Raw genomic sequence first — 13,126 nt, 5'->3', positions numbered from 1 at the left:
CTCGGCGGTCCCATTCTGTGAGCCTGTGTGGTGTACCCATTCTCGATGGAGACATTGTTGCTCCTAGATGTTCTACTTCACAATAACAGCACTTACAGTTGACCGGGGAAGCTCTAGCAGGGCAGAAATTTGACAAACTGACTTGTTGGAAAGGTGGCATCCTATGACGGTGCCACGTTGAACATCACTGAGCTCTTCAGTAAGGCGATTCTACTGCCAATGTTTGTCTATGGAGATTGCATGGCTGTGTGCTCAATTTTATACACCTGTCAATAAAGGGTGTGGCTGAAATAGCCAAATTCAATCATTTGAAGGGGTGTCCACATACTTATGAATGCACTATATTTATACTCTGGACTAATATTGATATATACTGCTCAAAAAAATAAAGGGAACACTTAAACAACACAATGTAACTCCAAGTCAATCACACTTCTGTGAAATCAAACTGTCCACTTAGGAAGCAACACTGATTGACAATAAATTTCACATGCTGTTGTGCAAATGGAATAGACAACAGGTGGAAATTATAGGCAATAAGCAAGACACCCCTAAAAAAGGAGTGGTTCTGCAGGTGGTAACCACAGACCACTTCTCAGTTCCTATGCTTCCTGGCTGATGTTTTGGTCACTTTTGAATGCTGGCGGTGCTTTCACTCTAGTGGTAGCATGAGACGGAGTCTACAACCCACACAAGTGGCTCAGGTAGTGCAGCTCATCCAGGATGGCACATGAATGCGAGCTGTGGCAAGAAGGTTTGCTGTGTCTGTCAGCGTAGTGTCCAGAGCATGGAGGCGCTACCAGGAGACAGGCCAGTACATCAGGAGACATGGAGGAGGCCGTAGGAGGGCAACAACCCAGCAGCAGGACCGCTACCTCCGCCTTTGTGCAAGGAGGAGCAGGAGGAGCACAGCCAGAGCCCTGCAAAATGACCTTCAGCAGGCCACAAATGTGCATGTGTCTGCTCAAACGGTCAGAAACAGACTCCATGAGGGTGGTATGAGGGCCCGACGTCCACAGGTGGGGGTTGTGCTTACAGCCCAACACAGTGCAGGACGTTTGGCATTTGCCAGAGAACACCAAGATTGGCAAATTCGCCACTGGCGCCCTGTGCTCTTCACTGATGAAAGCAGGTTCACACTGAGCACGTGACAGAGTCTGGAGACGCCGTGGAGAACGTTCTGCTGCCTGCAACATCCTCCAGCATGACCGGTTTGGCGGTGGGTCAGTCATGGTGTGGGGTGGCATTTCTTTGGGGGGCCGCACAGCCCTCCATGTGCTCGCCAGAGGTAGCCTGACTGCCATTAGGTACCGAGATGAGATCCTCAGACCCCTTGTGAGACCATATGCTGGTGCGGTTGGCCCTGGCTTCCTCCTAATGCAAGGCAATGCTAGACCTCATGTGGCTGGAGTGTGTCATCAGTTCCTGCAAGAGGAAGGCATTGATGCTATGGACTGGCCCGCCCGTTCCCCAGACCTGAATCCAATTGAGCACATCTGGGACATCATGTCTCGCTCCATCCACCACAGACTGTCCAGGAGTTGGCGGATGCTTTAGTCCAAGTCTGGGAGGAGATCCCTCAGGAGACCATCCGCCACCTCATCAGGAGCATGCCCAGGCGTTGTAGGGAGGTCATACAGGCACGTGGAGGCCACACACACTACTGAGCCTCATTTTGACTTGTTTTAAGGACATTACATCAAAGTTGGATCAGCCTGTAGTGTGGTTTTCCACTTTAATTTTGAGTGTGACTCCAAATCCAGACCTCCATGGGTTGATAAATTGGATTTCCATTGATTATTTTTGTGTGATTTTGTTGTCAGCACATTCAACTATGTAAAGAAAAAAGTATTTAATAAGATTTATTTCTTTCATTCAGATCTAGGATGTGTTGTTTAAGTCTTCCCTTTATTTTTTTGAGCAGTGTATTTCTTAATTCCGTTCTTTAACTTTTAGATTTGTGTGAAACGTTATTGTTGTGAATTGTTAGATATTACTGCAATGTTGGAACTAGGAACACAAGCATTTCACTACACCCGCAATAAGATCTGCTGAGTATGCGTATGCGACCAATACAATCTGATTTTATTTGTTTTCTCAGCTAGTTTGAGTTGTGTCCTGTCTGACAGTGAAATATGGCTAGCTCTTACCATAGCTTGAACTATGGAGTAGCTAGCTAGCGTTTATGGTAGAAATTACAACATTGTTATTCAAATTACCTTTTTAAATTAGAATGTATTATTCAATTAGTACTTTCACACTGTGTTGGCCTGAGAAGAGCTTCTGAGGTTTAATGCTGGTAGTTGATTTACGATGCATTGGTGATAAGCCCTAAAGACTACATTCCATTGCATGATTAGTGTCTGTGTCTGTGTGCCTGCTGTTCTGCCAGGGCCAGGGGAACTCTTCCTCTAGTTTCTCTCTCCCACATCGCAAATGGACTTCATCTGTTGAAGGAAGGATCTAGTGTCCTATGTTATATTATAATTTCTGTATAAACAAGCAGTAAATGACTTCGAGACAGACATTTTACCGCCATCTAAATATTGCTGTCTGTTACTGTTTGTACCCTTGTATAATTTCACATATCTGTTCTTTGTCATGTGGACTCAGGAGGACTATACAAAGTTGTAACCTAACCCTGCTTATTTTGGGCTTTTAACTCTACACCACTGGGTGACCGTTAACGCTCCATTACTACAGTAATTATTAATAAAGTTTGATGGTTTTGTAGAAATATAAAAGCTTCTCCTTTGATTAGAATAATTACCATGACACGTTCCAAAAGTCCATTGCATGCATTGTAAGGTAGCAGCGTGACAATTTGGTTTAACTGATGTAGCTAGCTAACTATGTTTTGTGGAAACATGTAGGACTGCCGTTTCGACATGAACTAGCTATTGTTGTCAGCTGTTCTTGTCTGCTAGCTAACTAATGGCTGATAACAAACCTTCCATAAAAAAATACAGCTAGCTACATTTCTTTGTCTGTTCGTTAGCTAGCTACATAGGTTAGCTACTGGACTTTGGACAAGCAAACTAACGTTAGCTAATAGCAGCTGTATTGTTGCCCGGTTAAAAATAACTAGGGTTGCCAACTGTCCCCGTATTCCCAGGATGTCCCTTATATTGGGCTAAATTGGTTTGTCCCATACGGGATCTCCCTTGTCCTGTATATTCTCCAATCACAGTATAGCATAAACGCGCCAATTTCTGCAAAGTAATTTCTGTTGTTGTTCGGTTGGTTTGGCATATCAAGGAAATATGGATAAACCTGCAAAAAAATTAAAGACTGTGCAGCTACAACAAACAATGGGAAGCAAAAAAGACTTGGGTTAAGGCTGTTAGTGGTGACTCGACGAAAGCTTTCTGTACTTTATGCTGTCAGGGATTTTCAATTGGCCATGGAGGGGAGAATGACCTAACTCGGCATGCATCCACAGAAATGCACAAGAAGGCCACGCTAGCTTAAGGTGCTAGCAATATCGGTGCTTTCTTCGTGACATCTACTGCGGAAAATGTTTTGTTTCATGACTCAAATGTGAAGAAGATGCACTTGGGAAGAACAAAAGCTGAGATGATTACAATGAATGTTTTAGGACCAAAGGCTGCAGGATATTTTGGATGATCTGTCCCCGACCTAAGGCGAGCCAGTGTATTTCTCAGTTGCCAGTGATTCAAACAAGGGAAATAGAAACATGTTTCCAGTGTGCGTGAGATATTTCTCTGTGTCTGATGGAGTGCAGTGCACGTTACTTGACTTTTATGAAGACAGTGATGAAACTGCAGATGGCATACATCGAGCTCTGATGAACTGTCTGGAAAAGCATGAACTGGAATTACATCACATCCTACGCAGCAGATAATGCCAATGTCAACTTTGGAAAACACCACTCCGTTTACCAGTTATTAAGCAGTGCCAACAATCTCATTCTGAAAGCTAATTGCCCAGCTCACATAGCTCATAATGCGTGCAAGTAAGCCTGCGATCAGCTGTCAGTGGATATTGAGACAATTGTGTTAAAGATCTACAGCCACTTCTCAGTATCTGCTTCCCTAGAGAGAAAATGCGTGCATTTTTTGCCTTTGTTGACATTTAGTGGCGTGAAATTCTGTGACATGTTCGCACAAGATGGCTCTAGATCTACAGCTGTAGATCGTCTCCTGCAAAGCTGGCCAGCTCTTACATCATACTTCAGGTCCCTTGGGGAGACCTGTCCTGTGGCACTGAAGAGTATTTTTGAGTATGAAGAAAAAACGGAAGCTGCTGAGATTTATCTGTGCTTTTTCCATAATGTGGGGTGTGTTTTTGACCAAGTCGTAAAAAATCTGGAGAAAACGACGCTCTGCATAACAGATGTTTACGAGGAAGTCCAAAAGTTCAAAATGAAGATGCTTCAGCGGAAACAGGACAGCTTTTTTGGAAACCAGATCAAGCAGCTGATAGACAAACAATTGTCAGCACAGAGGTCCAAGCAGCAACAGGACTTTGTGAAATTCTATGACAAGTGGTTTGATTTCTCACCAGAAAATGTAATGGTGAAACTGATAGGCCTCTATGAGGTGCTCCCCTTCACTGACCTGGAGCAGGTGGTGATTGCCCTCAAAATGACAGAGACAGTCAGTATGGACCAATTCTATGAAGAGGTTTGTGCTAGCCGGGAGGAAATACAGAAAGCCAGACAGGATACCACGAAATCCACCAGTGAGAAGTGGGTGGCAGTTTTCCAAAACCTAGGAAAAGCCAACATGATCAACACGTGTCGTGGAAATATTCAGTCATTAATATTTCTCAAATACCAGAGCCTGTGAGTTCAATTAGACTTTATTACAAAGTAATATAATCCGAGCTGGTTCATGAAGTAACTCCTTTCCAGCCTTGGCACACACTTTTTATACAGTTTTCATCCTTACGTCACACACAGTAACTCCTCTTTATGTTAATGATTAATCCCCTCTGGCATTTAGCCACCGTTATCTTTTTGCCTTGCACTAATTTTAGCTTGGTTTCACATTAAGGCATAGATTCCGTTGGTGGCGTAACCATAGCAACAGCAAACATTAGGCCATAGCAATGGTACAAAAATAAACAGACATGCCCACTCCCAAGACAGATGCATGTCTAATGGTGTCTAATGACCTAGATACGCATATAGAGAGCGCACCTATCCTGCTGACTACTATGAAATGTACAATGGGCACACATACTCTGGAAAATTCCCAATATATGTTCAGGATTGTCTCATTTGTCCTCAGTGTGCCAGGCTCACGTGCGCCGAATACAACAGGTGACCTTACAGTGAAATGCTTACTTACAGGCTCTAACCAACAGTGAAAAAAAAGGTATTAGGTGAACAATGGGTAAGTAAAGAAATAAAAACAACAGTTAAAAGTCTGAAAAACAACAGTAGCGAGGCTATATACAGGCACCGGTTGGTCGGGCTGATTGAGGTAGTATGTACATGTAGATATGGTTAAAGTGACTATCCATATATAATAAACAGAGAGTAGCAGTAGCGTAAAAGAGGGGTTGGTGGGTGGCGGGACACAATGCCGATAGCCCGGTTAGCCAATGTGCGGGGGCACTAGTTGGTCGGGCCAATTGAAGTAGTATGTACATGAATGTATAGTTAAAGTGACAATGCATATATGATAAACAGAGAGTAGCAGCAGCGTAAAAAGAGGGGTTGGGGGGGGGGGGGAGGGGACACAATGCAAATAGTCCGGGTAGCCATTTGATTACCTGTTCAGTAGTCTTATGGCTTGGGGGTAAAAACTGTTGAGAAGCCTTTTTGTCGTAGACTTGGCACTCCGGTACCGCTTGCCATGCGGTAGCAGAGAGAACAGTCTATGACTGGGGTGGCTGGGGTCTTTGACAATTTTTAGTGCCTTCCTCTGGCACCGTCAGGTGTAGAGGTCCTGGATAGCAGGCAGCTTAGCCCCAGTGATGTACTGGGCCATACGCACTACTCTCTGTAGTGCCTTGCGGTCGGAGGCCGAGCAATTGCCGTACCAGGCAATGATGCAACCAATCAGGATGCTCTCGATGTTGCAGCTATAGAACCTTTTGAGGATCTCAGGACCCATGCCAAATCTTTTTAGTTTCCTGAGGGGGAATAAGCTTTGTCGTGCCATCTTCACAACTGTCTTGGTTTGTTTGGACCGTTCTAGTTTGTTGGTGATGTGGACACCAAGGAACTTGAAGCTCTCAACCTGCTCCACTCCAGCCCTGTCGATGAGAATGGGGGCGTGCTCGGTCCTCCTTTTCCTCTAGTCCACAATCATCTCCTTAGTCTTGGTTACATTGAGGGATAGGTGGTTATTTTGGCACCACCCGGCCAGGTCTCTGACCTCCTCCCTATAGGCTCATATCGTCATTGTCGGTTATCAGGCCTACCACTGTTGTGTCGTCTGCAAACTTAATGATGGTGTTGGAGTCGTGCCTGGCCATGCAGTCGTGGGTGTACAGAGAGTACAGGAGGGGACTGGGCACGCACTCCTGGGGGGCTCCAGTGTTGAGGATCAGCGTGGCAGATGTGTTGCTACCTACCCTCACCACCTGGGGGCAGCCCGTCAGGAAGTCCAGGATCCAGTTGCAGAGGGAGGTGTTTAGTCCCAGGATCCTTAGCTTAGTGATGAGCTTTGAGGGTACTATGGTGTTGAACGCTGAGCTATAGTCAACAAATAGCATTCTCACATAGGTGTTCCTTTTGTCCAGGTGGGAAAGGGCAGTGTGGAGTGCAATAGAGATTGCATCATCTGTGGATCTGTTTGGGCGGTATGCAAATTGGAGTGGGTCTAGGGTTTCTGGGATAATGGGGTTGATGTGAGCCATTTCCAGCCTTTCAAAGCACTTCATGGCTACGGACATGAGTGCAACGGGTCTGTAGTCATTTAGGCAGGTTGACTTCGTGTTCTTGGGCACAGGGACTATGGTGGTCTGCTTGAAACATGTTGGTATTACAGACTCAATCATGTTGAAAATGTCAGTGAAGACACCTGCCAGTTGGTCAGCACATGTCCTGGTAATCCGTCTGGCCCCCGCAGCCTTGTGAATGTTGACCTGTTTAAAGGTCTTACTCACGTCGGCTACAGAGAACGTGATCACACAGTCATCCAGAACAGCTGATGCTCTCATGCATGCCTCAGTGTTGTTTGCCTCGAAGCGAGCACAGAAGTGATTTAGCCCATCTGGTAGGCTCGTGTCACTGGGCAACTCGCGTCTGTGCTTCCCTTTGTAGTCTGTAATAGTTTGCAAGCCCTGTCACATAAGACGAGCGTCGGAGCCGCTGTAGTACGATTCAATCTTAGCCTTGTATTGACGCTTTGCCTGTTTGATGGTTCGTCGCAGGGCATAGCAGGATTTCTTATAAGCTTCCGGGTTAGAGTCCCGCACCTTTAAAGTGGCAGCTCTACCCTTCAGCTCAGTGCGAATTATGCCTGTAATCCATGGCTCCTGGATGGGGTATGTACGAACAGTCACTGTGGTGACAACATCCTCGATGCACTTATTTATAAAGCCAGTGACTGATATGGTGTACTCCTCAATGCCATCGGAAGAATCCCGGAACATGCTCCCGTCTGTGAGAGCAAAACAGTCCTGTAGTTTAGCATCTGCTTCATCTGACCACTTTTTTATAGACCGAGTCACTGGTGCTTCCTGCTTTAATTTTTGCTTGTAAGCAGGAATCAGGAGGATAGCGTTGTGGTCGGATTTACCAAATGTTGGGCGAGGGAGAGCTTTGTACGCGTCTCTGTGTGTGGAGTACAGGTGATCTAGAATTTATTTTCCCTCTGGTTGCACATTTAACATGTTGATAGAAATTAGGTAGAACTGATTTAAGTTTCCCTGCATTAAAGTCTCTGGCCACTAGGAGCGCCGCCTCTGGGTGAGTGGTTTCCTGTTTGCTTATTTCCTTATACAGCTGACTGAGTGCGGTCTTAGTGCCAGCATCCGTCTGTGGTGGTAAATAAACAGCCACGAAAAGTATAGCTGAAAACTCTCTAGGCAAGTAGTGTGGTCTGCAATGTATCACAAGATAGTCTACTTCAGGCAAACAAAATCTAGAGACTTCCTTAGATTTCGTGCACCAGCTGTTTCCAAATATGCACAGACCGCCCCCCCCCCCTCGTCTTACCGGAGTGTGCTGTTCTATCTTGCCGGTGCAGCGTGTATCCCGCTAGCTGAATATCCATGTCCTCATTCAGCCACGATTCCGTGAAACATAGGATATTACAGTTTTTGATGTCACGTTGGTAGGATATTCGTGATCATACCTTGTCTAATTTATTGTCCAATGATTGCATGTTGGTGAGTAATATTGACGGTAATGGCAGCTTTCCCACTCGCCTTCTATGGATCTGAACGAGGCATCCCGCTCTGTGCCCTCTGTACCTGCATTTCTTCCTCTTGCAAATAACGGGGATGTTGGCCCTATCGGGTGTTTGGAGAATGTCCTGTGCGTCCTGCTTGTTGAAGAAGGAATCTTCGTCTAATCCGAGGTGAGTGATCGCTGTCCTGATATCCAGAAGCTCTTTTTTGCCGTAAGATACGGTTGTAGAAACATTATGTACAAAATAAGTTACAAATAACGCGAAAAAAACACATAATAGCACAATTGGTTGGACGCCCGTAAAACTGCTGCCATTTCTTCCAGCGCACATCATTGTTTCTTAATGGATGGAAATGTTCACGTGAGGTAGTGCTGGAATAGTGGAGGCAGCCCGTTTTCTGTGTGACTTGCGGTAAAACTAAACCAATAGTTATTTAGTAGTTCAAAAATGTCTGAAAAATGAACTGGCTTGACCATGCTGTAGGTCATGTAACTGTTTGTTACATGCAAAATGCTTTGTTTACTTCACAGGACAGATGTTGCTCTCCGGTTTTATGATTGAACAAAAGGTAGTTGTTGAATTTATTCTGCCACTGTCTTCATGTGTTGGCTGTGTGAAGGCAAATGAACTAACAGGTTATAGAGCAAACAAAGCAATTATCACAACACAGGTTGTAATTTGGCTCTTTTTTCTGCCTTCCAGGTGCTTTTACCCACACACCGCTACTGCAAGGTGTAGGCTTGGCCTCATTTCCCCATGGTTCTGACTTTGCCTACTCGTTACACATTCTCTTGTATCAATCTGAGGGCTTTAGGCTAGTAGGGTACTTTGCTGAATGACAAAATATCCCAAGTGTTTATTACCAACATTGTTAATTTTGTCCAGCTGGTTCATCCTTGGGAGCAGTTTCCAAACGCCTGAAGGTACCATGTTCATCTGTAGACACAATAGTATGCAAGTATAAACACCATGGGACCACACAGACATCATACCGCTCAGGAAGGAGACGCGTTCTGTCTCCTAGAGATGAACGTACTCTGGTGCGAAATGTGCAAATCAATCCCAGATTAACAGCAAAGGACCCTGTGACGATGCTGGAGGAAACAGGTACAAAAGTATCTATATCCACAGTAAAACGAGTCCTATATCGACTTAACCTGAAAGGCCACTCAGCAAGGAAGAAGCCACTGCTCCAAAACCGCCATAAAAAAGCTAGACTACGGTTTGAAACTGCACATGGGGACAAATATTGTACTTTTTGAAAAAATGTCCTCCGGTCTGATGAAACAAATATAGAACTGTTTGGCCATATTGACCATTGTTATGTTTGGAGGAAAAAGGTGGAGGCTTGCAAGCCGAAGAACACCATCCCAACAGTGAAGCACAGGCGTGGCAGCATCATGTTGTGGGGGTGCTTTGCTGCAGGAGGGACTGATGCACTTCACAAAATAGATGGCGTCATGAGGAAGGAAATTTAATTGGATATAATGAAGCAACATCTCAAGACATCAGTCAGGAAGTTAAAGCTTGGTCGCAAATGGGTCTTCCAAATGGACAATGACCCCAAGCATACTTCCAAAGTTGTGGCAAAATGGCTTAAGGACAACAAAATCAAGGTATTGGAGTGGCCATCACAAAGCCCTGACCTCAATCCTATAGAAAATTTGTTGGCAGAACTGAAAAAGCATGTGCGTGCAAGGAGGCCTACAAACCTGACTCAGTTACACCAGCTCTGTTAGGAGGTATGGGCCAAAATTCACCCAACATATTGTGGGAAGCTTGTGGAAGGCTACCCGAAACATTTGACCCAAATTAAACAATTTAAAGGCAATGCTACCAAATACTAATTGAGTGTATGTAAACTTCTGACCCACTGGGAATGTGATGAAAGAAATAAAAGCTGAAATAAATCATTCTGACATTTCACATTAAAATAAAGTAGTGATCCTAACTGACCTAAAACAGGGATTTTTTTACTTGGATTAAATGTCAGGAATTGTGAGAAACTGAGTTGAAATCTATTTGGCTAAGGTTTATGTAAACTTCCGACTTCAACTGTGTATGTGTATGTATACGTTTTGAGGAAAGCTAAGTAATATGGTATCTGAAATATATTGAACCTTCAATTAAACCTGAAATAAGTCCACTTCTCTTCGCTCTATCAACTTAACTTGCACATCGTTTTTTTGTTTGTTACATGTACAAGGGGGACGACGTATAATGCTTCCATGCAACGGTCTTTTTCAGCTCACAAGCCAGGCAGCACCCAATTTCATTGCTGTTTGCAGCAACTTTTTCTCCTGCAATTTTTTTTTTGCTACTTTCCCGGTGTGCTCTACTGAACACAACCCAGTTCTTCATATGGTCACGGTGTGCTCTACTGAACACAACCCAGTTCTTCATATGGTCACGGTGTGCTCTACTGAACCCAACCCAGTTCTTCATCCTTTGTTTCTGACATGCATAGAAGTAGTTAGTACACAACATTTCAACATTTCTTGTGTCCAGCTGTTTTATTTCATACAAGGTCATGAATGTGTACAAAGGTAATTTTTGTACAATACAGAAACAGAGTGAGAAAATATAAAACCGTATAAAATGTATTTGAAACCCTTCTGGTGTGCCTAGCCAGTGGTTTACCTGTTCTCAAACAGTGGTCTAATGTTGGATCAAACCAGTGGTATCTATTGAGACTCCGATTCTTACACTCATATCAGTTTCTCTCTCTCATACCTCCACACTAACCTGCGTGACCACTGTCCTTTCTCTGACCCCTATTAAAGACAATCATTAAGTGTTCAAAATGGCATCCTATTCCCTACATAGTGCCCAGATTGGCTCTGACTAATAGTAGCGCACTAAAGGGAACAGGGTGTGATTTCAGATAGGTCTACAGTGTATAATACTGAGTCAGCATGATCACACTATGACAATAACATTCTATTTGTTATTCTGAGGTGGGAAACTAAATCTGAACGTCAAATCATATCAGCTATTATTTCTGCTATAGCTAGCTAACATCTTAATATAAAGTTATAATTCTCACTTTAAAAAGAAGAAAATGTAGAAGGGAATTCATAGCATTTCTCTATTTGTATTCTACCATTAGAGTATGTAGTAGTACAGTAGTAGTTTAACATATTCAAGTAACACAAACATTTTGTTTACAGTATAATTACTTAGCAGACTGATCAAACATTTTCGAAAAATCTAAATCAAAGAAAACAACATTTGTGACATTCTGAAGAACAATATAACAAACAATATCGAGATAAAAGTGATCTATGTTCCCATTGCTTATAGCAGTGTTTTAGGATGATGATTTAACCTGAAGCTGCATAGGAAACGACAGACAGACAGACAGACAGACAGACAGACAGACAGACAGACAGACAGACAGACAGACAGACAGACAGACAGACAGACAGACAGACAGACGAAGACAGACAGACAGACGAGACAGACGAGACAGACAGACAGACAGACAGACAGACGAAGACAGACGAGACAGACAGACAGACAGACAGACAGACAGACAAGACAGACAGACAGACGAAGACGAGACAGACAGACAGACAGACGAGACAGACAGACGAGACAGACAGACAGACAGACAGACAGACAGACAGACAGACAGACAGACAGACAGACAGACAGACAGACAGACAGACAGACAGACAGACAGACAGACAGACAGACAGACAGACAGACAGACAGACAGACAGACAGACAGACAGACAGACAGACAGACAGAAGGCACAGTTCCCATGTTACTGGGCATACTGTATCATGACTCATAGACAATATGGTGTGTTGTTTATGATGGTCTATGGCCTGTACAGAAGCATTAGCTAATGTTTGCAGTTATGTTTGATCACATTCATTGTACATCACTATCCATTTCCATGAGCTGCTAAATGACCCCTGCCTTAGCTTGAGGACACATTGCTGTAAGGTACCTCATTTCACTGCAAAGAAGATCGGTATGGACTGAACAAGGAAGAGTTTGTGATATGCGTATCTGACCGGGTTTCTGCAAGCCTTCCTTCAATGCTCTACTATGCTCATACTGTAAATTAGTAGTCTATCTATAGGATGTACAGTGTTGTATCAAAGAATACTGAGGTCTATTATGGAAAAACATGATTTGTACAAATTAAAACAAATGGATTGGTCTAACAAACTTCGACACCTTTTTAACTGCAAGAAGACATGAACTATCTACAGTGCCTTGCTAAAGTATTCATACCCCTTGGATTTCTTCACATTTTATTGTGTTACAAAGTGGGATTAAAATGTATATAATAGTATTTTTTTGTCAACGATCGACTCAAACTACGCCAATGTCAAAGTGGAAGATTTTTATATTTTTTTGAAGATTGATAAAAATAGATAACTAAAATATAGCCCCTTTGTTCAGGCAAGCCTAAATTAGTTTGGCTTAACAAATAACAAAAGTTGGCGCCGGAGCAAATGGCACCGGAGCAGAAGGCAGACGTTTTACGTGCCCCCAACCGATTGTTTTTTTGTTTTATCTGCGTTGTTTGTAACTTATTGTTTTACTATTTTTATACATAATGTTGCCGTTAACGTCTCTTATGACCGAAAATGACTTCTAGACATCAGGACTGCGATTACTCACCACGGACTAGCAGAATCCTTTTTCTTCTTTCACGACTCTGACGAGCCCGAGGAGGAGGATATACGGCTCCCTCAGGAACAGGCCCCAACCCCAGTGATCTGCGTGAAGAGGAGGTGGAGATAGAGAGACCGGAGGGCAGGCTGCCTTCTGA

Source organism: Salmo salar, chromosome ssa06 (genome assembly GCF_905237065.1).
Source record: "Salmo salar chromosome ssa06, Ssal_v3.1, whole genome shotgun sequence".
NCBI classification, from domain to species: Eukaryota; Metazoa; Chordata; class Actinopteri; order Salmoniformes; family Salmonidae; genus Salmo; species Salmo salar.
Note: the sequence above shows the minus strand (reverse complement) of the source record.